The following is a 17,786-nucleotide window of genomic DNA, read 5'->3' as shown; positions in this document are numbered from 1 at the left end:
ACTGATAAGGATGATGATTTCGATTAGTTAAGAGAGAAATCTGGTCTTTGAGAGTCTTTGTGTTTCTACTATAACAATGTTGATACTTCTTATTTTTGGGGTATTTTAATGCAAAATTTTCTTCATGCTCACCTACTTCTTGACTATTCCACAAACATTAGCATTTTATTTGGGATCTTATTGGGTTTTTTTGTTTTGTTTTGTTTTGTTTTGTTTTGTATTGTTTATCATAAAGGAGAGATGTGGTTGAAATTTTACTGGAAAATACATTCAATAAATAATGAATAAAACTTTTCTAACCACAATCAAGAGCTGGGTCATTGCTTTTTAACAATGGGAAATAAATTGTATTTTACCCATTATTCTTTTGTCACAAATACTTGTGCATTAGGTGTGAATTTATTTTTTTATGTATTCAGTTTAGAAAATATTTATTACTGTGAATGTTATTTTATTTGAATAATGATTGCTAAAAAGCAGGGTGATTATTTATTCATTACTTGATACTTGATAAGTGGCCATCTCTGAAAGACTGGTGTTTAATGTATTTCCCACTGTAGATCTCTTGAGCTTGACTCACTTTAAACTGTTTTAATTACCTACAGGTGCATCCCACACACTGATGTTCAACCAGTTGGCACATGTTGCCTCAAACCCATTCGTTTTAGGAATTATTAATTTATTAATCTTTGTCAATTTGAGCTCCCCTGCAGAAACAAAGGAAGGAGTTAATTGGGATGCCCTATGGCTCTAATTATGGAGATGTTAACAGAATATGGAACCAAGAAACAGGTGTTTGTTCCCTCATTTTTTGTTTTGTTTTTTTGTTTGGTCTGATGCCATACATCACATTTCAAGTCTCATCAAGGCATCCTACATAAATACAAACCATATTACAACTGCATTATTGAGCAGATGATAAATCTGGCATGAGGTAAAAAATAACCCAGTTACAGCTGTAACCATTATTATTCACAAACATCTATGTACTGAAACGTCAATGATCACCCATGTCTGTTTCAGTTCCTTCAGTATAAATCCTCAACCTCACTTAGAGATGCAGTCAATAATATCTGAAATTTGTTTTCTTTCTTTAAGATTTGTGCTCTGGAGATTCATTTGTGAAATTCTGTCAAGATGATCTGTAGTGTAATTCCACTCAAGGCCTCTGTTGTGACTGAATTTTTTTATTTATTTTTTTTTGCATATCAGATTTATAATCAGTTCTGATGTATTTTCAAGTAGGAGTTTAGTCTGAAAGGTGGCACACTGTGCAAAGTGGCATTTTCAGTATAGTCCTGTTAAAGTAAAGGTTTTGCTCTAGGTCACTGAGAGAATATATATATATATATGTGTGTGTGTGTGTACCTGAAGCATGGCAAAGGGACGCAGCATCCTGTTCCCCTTCTTAGGGAACCATGGTTACATGCATAACCTGATAACCTGAGACATTCCCTTGTCGAATGGGAACTAATTCTGCATCCCCTAGAAGGCGCTATAGGGAATGGAATACCAACGGCAACTTTAATGGCTGACATAAGTCAAAGAATCAAAAGAGTCCCCATCCCACAGGTACATGCCAGCAGCTGTCATGACTGATTCCCTATGGCCAGAGCCTGAGCTAGGCAAAGCTCAAGAGCTTGGTATTCATAGGAACAACTTTAAGGTGATATTGGCTGCATCCAAAAACTTCGTAGGACACATTTCAAGGTAGGAAGGCATCAAGGCACGTCCGAATTCAATGTTAGCTTCACTTCCTGTTTCCTGAGATGCCTTCATCTGATTGATTTTTCAAGGCAGCATAGATGTATCCTTAGCTCCCTTTGATATCCCACAATCCTGTGCTTCCCATTCTGTGACAGTTGAGCTAGAAAAATAAAGATGGCGTCTGAAAGTTGCGTTTGCTGGCCAGTTTGTGAGTAAATGTACATTTTTGACCAACATTTTCCACTTTTGATGTAATTTCTAGCAGGAAATTATTACTGTAGTAATTAAATATTTGTTTAGTTCTCACCAAAGCTCGCACTATATTGCTATAGATCATTAAACTGTTGCGCTGCCTCAGAAGTCTGTCCAAAATCCGTTTCATGAGGTGCCTTCATGCACAAACGCTGACTTAAAAGTCATTGCTTGATAAGGCAGCAAGGCAGCAAGTCAGCTACCTAGGTTTTCGGACACAGCCATTGTCATAGACTGAAGCTTCTCCAGAATGGAGCCCTCAACAGGACGACTAGAAGAAGCCAAATTAGGTTCTATGCCCAGAGCCTAACCCTAACCTAACCTCAAACACTGCATCCTATGTCTGTACTAATAGCAGGCGGAGCTCAGGGGAGCATAATGAAGCTACACTTTCAAGCAGCAACCAAGGAGGCTCAGAGAGAACCTAACAACTTGGTCCCTAGCTGACTCAAGACGACAAAAGTCTCACCACTACATCCCACACCATCTGGAGGCACCAAGGAGGCTCATGCAGAGTGCCTGCAACTTGGTGCTACTGCATAACCAAAGGCCTCAGCAAGATGACTGTTTGAAATGAGAGGAGGTCTAATGACATTCTACGCTCAGGGCAGCTTCCAAGAAGGCAAAGGAGAGCCTAACAACTCGGAAATTGCTATTCAATTGGAGCTCTCGAGGAGCGGAGGCCTCTGAAACAATTCTCTAGAGATAGAAGACCTAGCAACACTCTAAATAAAAGCAGTAGCCAATGAGGCTCAATAGGAGCCCAACAACTCAACACTACTACCCAGTCAAGCTCTAAGGATGGAGGTCTCAACTGAAGTTCTCAAACAAGAGGAGGCCTGCCACAAAGTGCCTAACATCTTGATAATTCTACCCCAGGTGGAGCTCTGAGGAGAGGAGCCCACAGCCGAAAGATCCGAAACCTCTGTAAAGGCAATAGGCAAGAAGGTTCAAAGAAAGCTTAACAACTTGGCAGTACTGCCTGGTCGAGCTCTAGTGGCGGAGGCCTCAATATAGTGACTCTGAAATGAGAGAAGGCCTAACAACACCCAAAACTCAGGACAGTTTCCAAGGAGGCTCACAAGGAGCCTACACTCAGAATGCTATCCCAACATAGCTCATCGAAGGCGGTGGCCTCAGCCTATTGATGCTTCCTTTCACAAACAGTGGCCATGGAGGCTCTCAGAGAGAGCGTAACGACTCCGCACTACTGCCTGGTCGAGCTCTGAGGACGGAGGCCTCAGTGATGACTCTCTAAAGTGAGAGGAGGCCTAACCACATCTTACACCCAAGACAGATTACAAAGGAGGCTCACAGAGAGCCTAACTACTTGCTTTCCAGGCGGAGCTCTGAGGAGCTGAGGCCACTACGAAGAGTCTCTCTGTAGCGAGAGGAGGCCTAACAATGGTTTAAGTTCAGTAGCCAGGGAGGCTCACAGAGAGCCTAGCAACTTAGCCCCTGGCTCAGCTCATGGGACGGAGGCCTCAGCACTGCATCCTATGCCTGTTAAGGAGGCTACATAATAGGGCCAGCAGCTTAACACAATATTGGGCAGAGCTCAGAGGAGCAGAGGCCTCTAACAGAACTACTCTATATAGCAAGAGGAGGCCTAGCAATGCTCTGGCTATGTGGCAGTCTGAACCACGTAGAAAGGGAACAAAGCACTCTGCGCATACCCTTACCATAAACATGGATTTTAGAAAGGGCACAAAGCACTCGACACATGCCCTTACCATAAACATGAATTTAAGAAAGGGCACAAAGCACTCGGCACATGCCCTTACCATAAACATGAATTTTAGAAAGGGCACGAAGCACTCAACGCATGCTCTGACCATAAACATGGATTTTAGAAAGGGCACAACGCATTAGGCATGTGCCCTTTAATAGGTCTTTTAACAATTTGGCACCACTGCCTGCTGACCCAACCAGTCCTCCTCGGAGGGGGGAGGAGCCATATGTCCTGCCATTCAGGAGTGATGCAGTATCATAACAATCTAAATGGCAGGATCAGTGCTTTCATGTGGATGCCTCAACCAATGAAAAATATTATGGAAGCATCAATACATCTCTGTGCTTACGGAAAACATATTTACTTAAATGATGAATCTGTGCTGAATATGGTTTCCTGCCTCAGAGTGGAGATCAAAGGGGAAACAGAAGGCTCATAGGAGCTGGACAGTTATGTCAAGGCAGAAATTGCTTGCAAAGTCTGCCATAAGTTATCTCTTCCATCACTCATGCCACCAAATCAGATAACAATCTGTTTGTTGCGCAGGCCATAACTTCCCACAACTCCTAAATTGATATACTGTAATAATGACTACTACACTCTTTCTGCCCCTAATTCCTCAGAATTAGAAACAATAAATTGAGCAGTAGCAATATTTGATCCAACAAGAGGAGCCAAAAAAGGAAAGATTCCTGTTTGACTCCTTCCTACTCTGCCCACAACCCCCACGCTCGATCCTGTCTCACCGCAGTAGCAGCCACGGGACCCAAACCATGGAGCTCAACTCTCATCCCTCAAGACAGTCAAACCTGGATGGAACCAATTAGTGTGACTGCATTGCAAAAACATGGGTTTTACCCCCTCAAGAGTCAAGCCCGCTTAGTTCAAAATACAGATTTTTCTCTCTTTTTCATAAAGAACCATACAAGAACAGACATGGACGCATCACTATGAGTGCCTTCAACTTCCTCGAGAGCCGAACATGCTCCAACACTAACTACTATCCCTCAGGAGAGAACAGAAAGGAAAAACTCCTTACCTGTCTCTTGTAGTCAGTAACGTGAATGCATCATACCCAGCGCATCCAGCTTCTTCGAAGAGTAGACAGCATTTCATCCAAATGTGTGTCCCACATCCCTTGAGAGTAGGTCATTGGCTGTCGGAGGCCAATGTCATTGATGATAGATGTTTCCATCCACCTATTTTTATGCGCATTTTGGGATATCGTATAAAAAAAAAAAAAAAACACTGGATGTAAATGCCAAAATGTGCATAAATTCTAAAAATGTGCATAAAAAACGTATGCACTCAATTGAGTAGGATACATTTTTTATGCAACACAAAAACATACGCATAAACTATGATGGAAGCACTTTTACCCAATAAATTCCTTGAAGCGCATCAAAAAAGACGTGACTTTGCAATCTAACAGCATAACTGGACCAACCAGCGGACTGATCTCGTTGCACAGCATATGAAATGGTGTTTTTGGTCATTCTGTAATGCCTGAGCAAAGTCTGTCATTAAAGTGGTTCGATTTAATTCCCTCCCAGAAGCACCTCGATTGCATTCACAAATACTAGGCATTTGAATGCAAGATAACATGACAGCGTTTCTTGTGTTTCATCTGCACGCTCTGAGGCGCAAATAATTTATTATATATGAAAATTGTTATGGCTTCTATTGCAGAAACTTTCATTTTTCTTAGTGATATTTAGCGCCAGTGTATCAGGAAGTGGAAACAGTGCTTTATTCGCAAATGTTTTATGTGATATTCAAAATTTGCACATAAGTTAAATACGCAACTTTGGATGGTCCCTCTAGGGGACGCAGTGCAAGTTCCCATTCAAAAGCGAACTGCATGTAATCATAGCTGTATTGATATTCAGAAAAACACCATGGTTTGATGTGGTTTGACAGTTTAATGAACAAGTAGTTATATTGAGTAACTGACATTTTACAAACAATATTGTCAGTTACTTTATTCGTTTTTGCTCTGTCAATGAAAATGCTTCCATACAAAGCAACAGAATAATAACCAAGTCTGAGAGAAACACACAGTAGTGGTGTTACTGAATTAATCAGTGTTTTTGAGAGAATTGCTTCAATGAATGATTCAATGGCTCACTCATAAAGACAGTTTAGTCTAATTCCTGAATGAATCAATGTATTTGAACAAACCGGTGCAGTAAATGATTCAGTGGCTCACTGATAAAGACATTCTTGTTTCATTCCTGAATGAATCAGCAGATTTGAACAAATTGATTAAATAAACTTTTTAATATCTCACTCATAAAGACAGTCACTTGTCAGCACCTGTCACCAATCACTAAAGTCACTGAAAATTCCCACCGCTAATACTCAGACAGTCCATGATACAAACAGTGAAAAGTCACTCTTGAAATGCTGCTCAACCAATCAGATTCAAGGCGCTGGAACTAACTGTTGTACAAATATTCTTAATCTGGGCCCCTGCATACTGCAATAACTGCTTTGACATCATCTCATCAAAAAGACTTGAAAAGCATCCAGTATAAAAGAAAAGCTCAATTTTAAGGCAGTCTAAAATAGCAGTATGCTTCCCGATAGCCTGAGCTGTTTGATTGCTCACACTGTGACTGTGGCATTGTAATGTGTGTGATTGTGTGGGCCTGAACAGCATACATAATGAAGACACAGTGTGGGTGTGTGAGATGCCATGAGAGGATCCATGACACCTGCCACTGTGCCTCAATCCCACGCTCTTTCTTTTCCTTTCTTTGCTATTCTCTCATACACTCCACCCTGTGAATTGTATTAATTCCCATCAATCTATCTCTCTTCTTTTTGGCTGCACAATTGAGTCACAGCCACTTTTATCTGAGCAGAGGGTCTCAGACCATCCAGCATCACTTCCAGATTTTCAATAAAATACAGACACAAACATTCACAGATATATTACCCACAGTGATGTACTATGAAAAATACAAGCAAAGGATATCTTAAGTGACATGTGGTCTTCTGCCTAAGCTACTCTGCTTCGAGCCTGATATTAATCATGAATCACAAAGGGGACAGAATATTTGATCTGAGTCTGATCTGACACTATCATCCCATCATCGAGAGACAGAATGACTCGGGGCAACATGGTACATGGTGGCTGGATGAACGTGGTTTGAAGCAGCAAACATACATGAAACATGACAGAAAGTCATCTCCCTTTAGATCATACTCTATGCTCTTTTACATGCAATTACAAGGGTTAGAAACTTTACATTTTTTTAAAGCAAAAGCACTGTAAAATTATAAGTCGAAGTCTTCTAAAATTAAAACTATTATGTTGTGTGAGGAAATACACTAAAATTTAAGTCAATGATAATGTTCCTCTCCAGTAAGGCATTGGCCAACTGGATTAAGTCAGTGAGTTGGACTAGAGATTCTGATCAGTATGTTTCAATGAGTAAAATGAATAATTTATGTGAACAGGATCAAATTAATTAAAAAAAATATCAGACTCATAAGAATTGTTTGTTCACGAATCAGACAAAAATATTAGAGCTAGGGCAGATGTTAAGATTTTCCATGAATAACAACAAATTTGAATGTGCTTCAATAATAAAGACCTATTGTATCTGGAAGCCCATTTCCACCAAATATAATAATAATTATGATCATTTTTACAATTATTGGACACTTAGTCATAATTGTGACATAAAATTCATGATTATGGCTTAAAAATGTGAAATTATGCCAAAAAGCATAATTATGACTTTTTTTTACTTTTATGTTAAAATTATAGTATGTGACTTTTTATGTCACAATTTTGACTTTTTATCTCATAATGTTGTAGTACTTAAAAAATTGACTGATATCATAATTATGATTTACTAAAGCATGTTTTTTTTCTTATTGGGCAAAATGGGCTTTCCTAATAATTTTACTAGAAGGCTTGTACTTTAATATAGGCTACTTTTATTTTGATTTTGCATTCATTTCGACACTTCATAGCAGTGGTGTGCACGGGGCGGGGGATGGGCTTGAGCCCCTGCCCCTTTAATCACAAATAGCAAGTGCCCTTTTGGTCGTATTGCGGTGCCATCCGGAAACTGATTCAACCCATTTAAACATTTTTTTTTGTTTTTTCACTAAAAGGTCAAAAAATTCTGTCATAATCCTTAGCATTTTGACAAGGGGTTGCTGTAAGATGTGTGTTTTTTTTTTTAATTTAATTTAATTTATTTATTTATTTATTTTTGCCAGGGGGCAGACATGAGTGGATGCAATGGAGTGAGAGCCAAAAAGAGAAAGCAGGCATGCTTACGTACACATGTGAAAGAAAGAGAAAGCGAGGGAGAGAGAAAAGAGCATTGTATTTGTACGTTGGCTCATCAGTGGCTCCCACTGTTTTGCGGTCTGTGCGGAGAGCGGAGGCCTGTTAATCACGGGGGCTCATCAGTGCAGTGACAGAGATAGATCCCCTGCCTCCTCTCCTGCACCGCCACGGGTGATGCGTACGAATCGAGCTAATGCGCTCATGATTTCACTTCTGTCCTACAAAGGCACCCTTCACTGTTTCATCCCAGCCAAGTTAATGCACAGCCTTTGATCTCATCCAAATTTCCTCTCTGAGAGGGAAATCACTAAACGCTATATGCTATGAATCAAAAGTTAAAATGAAGGCACAACCCTCCATCTACTGTGGGTGAATCGGACAGGCTCGCTTGGTAGTTTTCGTGTTAGGCGTAGATATAGAAAGTTGCCAGTGTAAGATGGATGGTGAAGTTAAATGAGTAACGCAGAGAGCGGAGAGATGTATGGTGGTGCACATGGAGTGAGACGGGATGACGGATGAACGGATTACAGAGTCACACTGGAGCCTTGCTTGTCACTGTTGAGAGGAGAGCAGGAACAGCCAAGCAGGACAGTCCCAGCTGACCTCCAGTCTGTTACAAGCCTGACTATAGGGACATCACATGGAAAGAACAGCTGGATATGCCTCCCACTTGAAGGCAGTTTTGTTTATTATGACTGTCACGGCTAGAGTTTGTTTGAGGCACTTCTGCTAAAGTACAAATTTAAAGAGATATTTCACCTAAAAATGAAAACTTTTTTCTCTCATTTACTCACCCTCAGGTAGTTCCAAACATAAAACTGCTACATACAACTTGCGCTGTTTTGCTCCTGGAGGGCCACTGTCCTGCAGAATTCAGCTCCAACCCCAATTAAACACACCTGAACCAGCTAAGCAAGGTCTTACTAGGCATATACTAGAAACTTCCAGGCAGGTGTTTTGACGCAAGTTGGAGCTAAACTCTGCGGGACAGTGGCCCTATAGGACCAGGTAGACACCCCTTTAGTTTAATCAAACTGTCATAACTCAGTCTTCTGGTGAAAACAAGTCTTCTCTCTAGTGACATATTCCAGACATCTTAAATCATTTTAAGTCCACTACAACCCCATCCCTCCACTATCGACCGCAAGCTCACATAAATTTTTAAGTACAACAGCCACATCTCAAAATCTAGTCTACAACTAAAGTCCCTGCCCCACATTTTTTTTCCTTTTTCGATAATACATTGCACTTGGATGTGTCACAATACGGAAGAAAAGATCTGTCACCACTTTCATAGTGACTTTAAATTGTAGTAAAATTGCTGGCTTATCTTTTCCGGCAAATGTACCACATCTGATATTCACACACATAAAAGGCTGTGCGTCTTTTATTCCATACTGCCACAATTCAAATCTATCACATACCTTCAAAAGACTTATCAAGTGCATAACTCGCCTGGTCCACTTTTATTGTTGATTTTTGTAGTTTTATAGTTGTCACTATGAACTGACATTGTATGGCAGAGCTCTTCAACTCCAGTCCAGGCAACTGCCAACTTTAGTACTAAACCCAATTCAACCCACCTTTCTGTAATTTGCAATTCATTCTGAACACCTTGATTAGCTTGTCTGGGTGTAGAGTTAAAGAGCCTAGTCATATAGCAAGAACTGTGCAACAATTCTTCAAAAATGTCCCCTTTATGTTCCACGGAAACAAATAGCATCATACAGGTTTGCAACAGCAAGAGGGTAATTAAATGATGACGTTTATAAAACAACGAATGCAAAAGAGTGTAGGGTGTAGGATCCGTATCCCGGATGACATAAGTTGACATAATCACACACCGACACGATGGGGCTAATGAACCTTCATCAGGGTGTGGATTTTAATTGTTCTAAGCCATTACTAAATAAGTGCTTTTTATAAGTTTATTTAAATTCTCGAGTGCATTTGATTGATATGTTTCTATAAATGATGTCGTTATTTTAATTTTAGGGTTAACTATCCCTCTTCATACAGAGGAAAGCAATAAGTTCTGAGCAGTTTACATAAGTTGTGTATGTATAGGTGACTGGTGATCACTTGTGATCACTAATGTTTTATAATTAGCATCTTGCGAGTGATGTAAATGCAGTGCAGGTCTATCTCATATGCAATTTCCTGGTAGCATCTTTGTATTGTCAAATCGCACATTACTTCTAACAAACAGAAAGCACCACTTGTGTTTTGAGTGTAATGTGAATGTATAATAGATGCAGCCCATTTTCATTTCAGTAAACAGCACCTCTAACCTTGAATAATGGATTCAGCGCCTGAAAGAATGATCGGTGAACCTTGATCTGAGTCCATTGAAGTTTAATATCATTCTGAATGTCAGAATGCTTTACGGCAGAGAAACATAATCCTTTCTCACTGAAGGTTGGGCTTGTCACCAAGATGTGCTCCGAAAGACCTCCGAATTATCTGAGATGAATTTCTGTGGTTCTGCAGAAATGTGCAATGGAAAAATTATGGCTGAATAATCAATTGATTTAATGACTATATGTTAACTTTAACATTTTGTCATTGGTTGCAAATACAGTAGACTGTGGTCCAATGACTGAATGACTTGAGTCCTAAAAAAGATTCCATTCCCCAACAAGCAACAACCCAATGTCCTCCGAGGTTCTGAGTAACACATATAAAACAGCAGAACAAGCTTTTCCACTTCATGTTCTCTGAAAATCACTTGAAAGCACGAGCTTTCAAAAAATAAAACATAAGCAATGAAAAGCAACTACATGTTGAGGTCACTGCCATTGGCTGGTCTTGAACTACACAAACCCGCTCATGGGATCAATATCTCAGTCGACATGTTCAGACCTGCTTTTCTGAACTGGCAGAAGTGCACCTGTCCTTTAAAGGTGTGATTGCCATCAGCAAATGGTAATGTGAAAAATAAATCAATTGGAAAGAGAGAGAACTTGCCTTTTGTCATTTTACCTGAAAAGTAAAGAGCTCCTGTCAGATTGTAGTGTTGTATTACTTTTCAACTGAGCTTGATGACCATTTCAAAGTAAAATTTCTTTCGAAAAAAGCAGTTTTCCTCTGAATGGGTTTATTTCCAATACACTCTAACAATGTATGTCGCTTGGAAAATGGTGTATTGCCCAATAAATAGGAAATTTTTGATAATATAATGATCATGTGGCAGTCTTTTATATTTCTGAGACAACATTCTACAAAAGGCCAACTAAATCAGCTCTTCATAAAGGTGAATTAAATACTCCCTACACAACTAAAAAGATAATTAATCTTATCACACAACTGTGACATTTAAAGTTTCTTTCCTTTGCAGGCACAGTTTTCATTTTCCTGCCTCAATCTATGGCCTGGTGGGTCTTTAACAAGAGAACAAATTCTATATTCACGAGCATCCACTGGACCATTGCACTGGAATGCAAATAGGCTGCAGAGAGGGGAAAGTGTGCTGGGCTGCCATGTTCTATTGTGGATTTTTTAAAGACATGGCAGTTTTGATGATTATTCTAATCCCACCAAGGACCTCTTAGTCTGAACTTTCCTTATCTCTCGCTCCCAGTCATTCTCTCATTAAAAGGCAATCACAGGCCACCAACTCTAATAAACCTGCAAGTTCCCTTTTGAAATGGGGTAAAATGGACATTTCTGAAGGCTGCTGTTTTTCCTTTTCATGATATAAATGGTAAAACCTCTAGTTGTTATTGCAAATAAATCTATATTGGTCTAATGGCATAATAGTATATGTATTGTTTCTAGATTGGAGTGTAAAAGTAAAAGTCACATATAGATATTAAAACTCAGTGAAGGGCAAGTCCTTGTATTCATAGATGGCAGAAAACTCTTGGCTGAGCTCAACTGTGTCAAAGATGTTTGGGTGAACTAATCCTCAAAAACTCACTTTTAGTAACAGAAAATCTTACTTAAAAGAGGGAACTCTTGTCAGAGCTGCTATATCCACTTTGGAGCTGCAGGTTTCTAAGGATGCAGGTTTGGATCTAGTCTGTCATATCCTCCTTCTCCTCCTAAAAAGCCTACGTTAAAAAAAAGAGAGAGACATTTTTTTTTGCATCAAGTTCAACAACAATAACATCAGATCAGTCACTATGTATGTTGTGTTTTCTTATTTTGGCTTTTTGTTGTTGTTGTTGTAAAATTCTCTAATTCGGTCACATCTGTGATCATTGCAATTGTGTTGGTAAGTGGTAACTCAATGTGCAGTTATTCCACCTTAATATCATTAAAATCATTAATGCTTTTGCAACTAAGCCTGTCATGATTATGAATTTTGTACTGACGATTAATTGTCATACAAGTTATTTTTTATTTTACAATTAATGAATGACAACTTTTTTCTGTTTTGTTCATGTCACTTACTGTTACTTTTTCCTCTAAATCGTATATAATAAAATTTGTAATACAAACCCGATTTCAAAAAAGTTGGGACACTGTACAAATTGTGAATAAAAAAGTGTGTATGCAATAATTTACAAATCTCATAAACTTATATTTTATTCACAATAGAATTTAGATAACATATCAAATGTTGAAAGTGAGACATTTTGAAATGTCTTGCCAAATATTGGCTCATTTTGGATTTCATGAGAGCTACACATTCCAAAAACGTTGGGACAGGTAGCAATAAGAGGCCGGAAAAGTTAAATGTACATATAAGGAACAGCTGGAGGACCAATTTGCAACTTATTAGGTCAATTGGCAACATGATTGGGTATAAAAAGAGCCTCTCAGAGTGGTAGTGTCTCTCAGAAGTCAAGATGGGCAGAGGATCACCAATTCCCCCAATGCTGTGGCGAAAAATAGTGGAGCTATATTAGAAAGGAGTTTCTCAGAGAAAAATTGCAAAGAGTTTGAAGTTATCATCATCTACAGTGCATAATATCATCCCAAGATTTAGAGAATCTGGAACAATGTCAAGGTCGGAAAACCATACTGGATGCCTGTGATCTTCGGGCCTTTAGACGGCACTGCATCACATACAGGAATTCTACTGTAATGGAAATCACAACATGGGCTCAGGAATACTTCCAGAAAACATTGTCGGTGAACACAATCCACTGTGCCATTCGCCGTTGCCGGCTAAAACTCTATAGGTCATAAAAGAAGCCATATCTAAACATGATCAAGAAGCGCATGGCGTTTTCTCTGGGCCAAGGCTCATTTAAAATGGACTGTGGCACAGTGGAAAACTGCTCTGTGGTCAGACAAATCAAAATTTGAAGATCTTTTTGGAAAACTGGGATGTCATGTCATCTGGACTAAAGAGGACAAGGACAACCCAAGTTGTTATCAGCACTTAGTTGAGAAGCCTGCATCTCTGATGGTATGGGGTTGCATGAGTGCGTGTGGCATTGGCAGCTTACACATCTGGAAAGGCACCAACAATGCTGAAAGGTATATCCAAGTTCTAGAACAACATATGTTCCCATCCAGACGTCGTCTCTTTCAGGGAAGACCTTGCATTTTCCAACATGACAATGCCAGACCACATACTGCATCAATTACAACATCATGGCTGCGTAGAAGAAGGATCCGGGTACTGAAATGGCCAGCCTGCAGTCCAGATCTTTCCCCCATAGAAAACATTTGGCGCATCATAAAGATAAAGAAGATCTAAGACAGTTGAGCAACTAGAAGCCTGTATTAGACAAGAATGGGACAACATTCCTATTCCTAAACTTCCTAAAGCAACTTGTCTCCTCAGTCCCCAGACGTTTGCAGACTGTTATAAAAAGAGTGGATGCCACACAGTGGTAAACATGGCCTTGTCCCAACTTTTTTGAGATGTGTTGATGCCATGAAATTTAAAATGAACTTCTTTTTCTCTTAAAGTGATACATTTTCTCAGTTTAAACATTTGATATGTCATCTATGTTGTATTCTGAATAAAATATTTTAAACTTCCGCATCATTGCATTCTCTTTTTATTCACAATTTGTACAGTGTCCGGGTTTGGCAAAAGATGAGTATAATTTACTTCAATTCTGTGAAACTGAATAATATTTATTTAATTTGTTTATAGTTAATTTATAATATAATGTTATATAACTGCAAAATGATTTCCCTTAATTGGATAGCAAATATGAAATTTAAACTGCACAATTATCGTCATTATCTCAATAACTGCTACTCGAATAACCACAATCAGATGATTAGTCAATAATTGCAAACAAGCCTATTTGCAACAGGTGTCTAGAATGGATGAATTTGGCACATTTTTGTCCTTTAAAATTTAAAGATCTAAGACCTTGAAAATTACTTTCAATTAACCTTCATATGGCATTTATCTTTACCAAAGAAGACACTGATCAGTTTGATGAAATGGAAATATGTTTGTTTGTTAAATAGCAATTATGAAGACAGCTAGCCCATATTTTTAGACATGGGACAGTGAGAGAGGAGACAGAAAAAAATTAATGGGATCAAGAAATGGCACAAGCTGTATTTAAATTCGGAAAACAAAAACCAAAAGAAACCAGAAGTCATCTTTCTCTACAGGGCTTTTCACACCTGAAATGGTTAATCCTGGGTTGTCTTGCTTCACGTTTCACACTGCTCATACTTTACCCAGGGTTAACATTTAATCCTGGGTATTCATTAACTGCCACACTACCGCAACAGGTAAATCATTTGATTGGCTCAATCATTTGATTGTCACAGCTAATGTTTTTTGCACCTATTTGCTTTGATGAAACCCCTCTTAACCTGCTTTGGCTGGATTTTTTAGCACTCAGATACTGTAGCTTGGAGCTATTTTTCCACCACATAGACTCAAATAATTCATCATGTATATGGAGTAGCATCCAGGGACAGGGCCTTAGCAGTTTTATAGTTCCACTGAAGAGTAACATAAAGCTTGGTCTTTTCCATAACTTTCAAGATCAATGATTAATGCACTGAGTGGCACAAAGCCAAACGTTTCAAAAAGAGGGGGGAATTTATGTAAATAATATGCATTAAAATAGAGCACCAGCCAAACTCAGAGCAAGCGGCTGTCACTCTGTGTGATTCACAAATCTATAAGTCCCCTTTGTTACTAAATTACATCCACAATCTGTTAGTGCTGCAGGGCTAGAGGCTGCCTGCGCAGATCTGTGACTCGCAAAACAGCCGTCCACAGCGGTGGATCCACATTTTAACACTTTGAAGCAGCCAATGGGGTTTATTTTCAATCTTACACAGCATGTGCTGTAAAGTATCTGGAAGACACAGCATCCTGGGGCTTGCAGTTGAGAAAAACAAGCTAAAAAGGCACCCAAAAGCAGGCATACTCATGTCAACGCTCTTACACAACATGCTTATATGTTCGAATTTAAACATGCATGTGAACTTTGAAATAAAACATATTTTCTGCTGTATTAAAGAGTCTCTGTTCATTCGCGCTGGATTAGAGGCACATTTCCTCAGATGTCTTAGGATATGCATTATTTATGGACCTGTTCACACAGAGAAGCCTCATATGGTTGACTGTCATGTCCCAGTTGGGCTCCCAGAATACTCTTCTCATCATCTTTAGGAGGAGATAAACCTCCTTGGTGTAATGCAGAGGACCTGTGAGATGATACAGCTCTCTCCTCACAGCACGACCAAGATTATGTGCTCCACGACTGCGCCATGGCGGCGGTGATACTAGATGTATGTGTCATATTTTGAGTCTGTGTAATCAGACTGTGAAAAAATTTTACAAGCACTGTCAATTCTGTGCTTTTCATGTGATATCAAAAAGGATTTGTTTGTCTATTCACATCTCATATATTTTATATGCTGTCCTGTTTGTGTGTGTGTGTGTGTGTGTGTGTGTGTGTGTGTGTGTGTGTGTGTGTGTGTGTGTGTGTGTGTGTGTGTGTGTGTGTGTGTGTGTGTGTGTGTGTGTTTTGTTTGTTTACTTAATTTCAGCTAGCTTTTCCAATTTTGGTGCAAACGAGTTTGACTAATGGGAATAATCTGATTATGAATGATGTCTGCATACCCCACTGAAAGCCATTGGCTGCAAAATGTCTGTCACCATGACAATGCTCAGTCAAAAGAATATTGGGAGCTCATTGGGGCACTGATGAGAATAGATGAGCATGTTTTCATCAGTCAGAGGAAAAAGTCCACTCCGGCTCATAGCCAAATGAGTGTTCATCAGCCTGATCCACTGCCAGGTGTGTCATCCAGTCTGTGTCCGCTGTTACCAATTGAAACTATTTGTGTGTAACAAATGACTGTTCATATTGTAGAGCAAAGATATGTTCAAAAGATTGGTCCCTATAGAAGCCATGGCCATAAATGTCAGTGGATGACCATGAAAAGGTGCTCGCAAACAAAAGTTGCATTTGCTGAAGAGGTAGGCTAGCCATACAAACAATATTTTGCTCAAGCTCTTCGACAAACAGACAAGAAAAAGTTATGGGCCAAATTATGTATAATGTATAATTACTATAGTAAAGTATATATAATATAAATATATTGCTGGTTAATGGCTTAAAGTCAAAGAAACAATAGCAAAAAAGCTTTACTGAAGAATTTCCTAAGTGACAAAAGTAGTAAAAAATGTAAAATGTAAAAAAGACAGCTCCAGAGCTGGAGTCTTTATCATTAACATGCATCAACAAAATGAGTCCTGACGGTTAGCCAGTGGGGCCAAAAGACTTTTGACCAAATCAGCATATTGATTTCTGAAGGATTATGTGACACTGACTGGAGTAAAGATGCTGAAAATTCAGCTACCATCACAGGAATAAATTCCCACTTATTTGTTTCATTTCATGTCTCAGAATGTGTATTTTTTATTAGTAATTTCGGTGTAACACCATAATATGTTATTGAAATCAAAAGCACCACTGTTCTTTCAGGAAAGTGCCGAATCTGCCGATGTCATTACAACCGCAAGGGATAGAGAAGGGGAGGGGGAGGCCAAGCCTGTGTCTCAATGCATTCTATCCACCCTAAATAGTATGTGACATTAGTAATATTCAATACTGTTAAGGGTGGATTGTATGCACATTGGGATGCAGGGCAAGGACTATAGATAAAGAAAGATGGTTCACTCCTATTAGTTATGAATGGGAGAATTTGCAACGCGCAATATGGCGGAATACGTCCCGCCTTCTAAGTAAAAGAGCCAATCGCTGATTGATAAAGTCACTGCCTCACTGCAGCTGCCGTTAGAAGCTCCAGTTCCCATAGAAAACTGAGACTCGCGCATAAAGACGGGAAGCTGACATCAAGCCGATGCCGATGAACTAGTGGCGACGAAAGCAGACTGTGGGGTTGTCTCACATCTGGGTCCAAAGTTGCCCTGACACACCAAACCGACACTCGACAGCCAACCGCCAAGTTGCACATCCGTTCTGTGCCTGCGTAAGATGAAATGCCTTTCTGTACCAGCAGGTGGCAGTAGCTGAACAGCCAATCAGAATGATCAGATGGCCGACGAGCTCCGACGGCCCAAAAAAAAGCAGACGAGGACCAACTTCAGCCAACGGTGCAGAACACACTGAGAAAACTTAGTCGGTCAACGAACAAAAACTGCGCGACGGCCGACCGTCGGCTTGGTGTGTATCTGGCTTTAGACTGCACATGCGCAATGGCTCGTCCAGCCTGAAAAAATAGGCTTTTTAATGCTATTTAAGTCAAGTCAAGTCAAGTCAAATTTATTTATATAGCGCTTTTACAATTGGCAATTGTTCAAAGCAGCTTTACATATTAGAAGCACAGAAAAAGGGAAGTGGTTAAAAATAAGCCGTACAAGCAAGCGTGGTA

The sequence above is a fragment of the Chanodichthys erythropterus genome, chromosome 1 (assembly GCF_024489055.1).
Source record: "Chanodichthys erythropterus isolate Z2021 chromosome 1, ASM2448905v1, whole genome shotgun sequence".
NCBI lineage: Eukaryota > Metazoa > Chordata > Actinopteri > Cypriniformes > Xenocyprididae > Chanodichthys > Chanodichthys erythropterus.
This window is presented reverse-complemented; position numbering follows the sequence as displayed.